Below are 1,770 nucleotides of genomic sequence, written 5' to 3' on the forward strand. Positions count from 1 at the left end.
TAACCCAGAAGAGAGCTGAAAACTTTTCAGGGCTGCTGATTTTAATAAGTACAATTGTTAACTACACAATAAAAAAATTATTCAGATTTATTTTATGTGAAACCTATTTTAAAAAAAACTTTTAAAAGGAAAAAATATATCAGAGTCCTTGTGGAAGGGAATCAGAATAGGCAAAATAGGTGCCTGATCTACTGCAAATGAAAAGTTAACTGGGGGAGGGGTTTAGATAAGATTATAAAATATTCATTAGAGAAGAAAAAAATCCTTTTACCCTTTGGTCCAAGACTGGAATAATGAAGGAAAACAAGTGTCTAATGAGAAAAGATAGGAACTGGAGTGCAACTTTGAAAACAGCTGGTAAACACTATTCACATGCAATTTGTCATGGTAAATAAATTTTGTTAAATATCAACCCTGAAACTATATGGACTGAATGAAGAGAGTATACTTTCATGTCATAATAATTTACCTGTTACATTTTTAACTTTATTCCACATTTTAACTTCTTCAGTCTAAAACCTTAATTTGTTCAGAAAACAAATCTATTGTTGAAGAGTGACCTCTGAAGACTTTCCCAGTGACAATCAGTTTAATTGCTCTTCTAAACCAAGGGTAAAAGAAAGCATAGATCAAAGGGTTCATGGCTGAGTTATAATAGGCAAACCACATTAAAATTTCAAAAATATATGTTGGGGTGATGAACCCTAGGAAAGCATCAATTATTGATTCAATAAAATATGGGAACCATGAAATCAGAAATGCAATCACTGCAATGCCCAGTGTTTTTGCTGCTTTCCTCTCCCTCTTGGACACTCTGGCTTTGTAGCTCTCTGAGGATGACTCAGTCTTGTTATCCATGCTTTCAATCTTTCTAGCCTGTTGTTTAGCTACTAGAAAAATCTTACAGTAAAGAATGACCATGACCAGAGTGGGAATGAAGAACAATATAAAGTCTATCAGTACCCAGGTTTGATTCACAGCAATCTGACGGCCTCCCACACAGTGAGGGCACTTACTAATTCCTCCAGCCCATCGTCATTGACACCTGTGTAAAGAAGTGAAAAACCAAATGTAATGGGAAGGAGCCAGGAGAACACAATGCATATTCCTGAAACCAACAGGATGAATTTAGTTGGATAGACCAGAGGGTCAGTGACAGCAATGTATCTGTCAATGGAGATTAAGCACAAGTGAAAAATGGAAGAATAACAAAATGACATATCAAAAGAAGAGTGAACTTTACAATAACTCTCCCCAAAATACCAGCAACTCTCCACTGACCTCACCATGCTAAAGGGCATCACAGTGGCTCCCACCAAAAAATCGGCACAAGCCAAGGAGGCAATGAGAAAATTGGCTGGAGAGTAAAGCTGCTTGAAGTGAAGGATTGAAATCATGACCAGAAGGTTTCCCAAGACAGCAAGGACAACCCCAGAGCCAAAGGCTAGATAGAGGATGACTCGGGGTGCTGGGGAGTAGGAGATTTTAATGCAGGATCCATTGATGTTCTCATAGCAGAGCTGTACAGCTGCAGGCTGGGAATCATTGCTGCTGCCCAGCATTCTCTCTCATCTTCTAAGTATCTTTGCTGTTTTTTGGTAATCACAGAAAATTATCAGACATTTCCAAAATTCCTGAAAAAAAAAAGGGATAAATAAAATGCATGTGTGTTCAAAGTCAAATACTATCCTTTATGAATTATGATCCATTTCACTCAGATAATATTTGTAAAGCACTGAACATATTGCCTGGCATAGTAGGTATTATATA

At 37.1% G+C, this 1,770-nt stretch overlaps 1 pseudogene; it reads right to left on the reverse strand.

Annotated features, from left to right (window-relative positions):
* Positions 1-507: 507 nt before the first annotated feature.
* On the reverse strand, positions 508-1,562 carry LOC110208956 (trace amine-associated receptor 8b-like; annotated as a pseudogene).
* Positions 1,563-1,770: the final 208 nt, after the last annotated feature.

This window comes from Phascolarctos cinereus, unplaced genomic scaffold (genome assembly GCF_003287225.1).
Source record: "Phascolarctos cinereus isolate Bilbo 61053 unplaced genomic scaffold, phaCin_HiC Scaffold_5;HRSCAF=322, whole genome shotgun sequence".
NCBI classification, from domain to species: Eukaryota; Metazoa; Chordata; class Mammalia; order Diprotodontia; family Phascolarctidae; genus Phascolarctos; species Phascolarctos cinereus.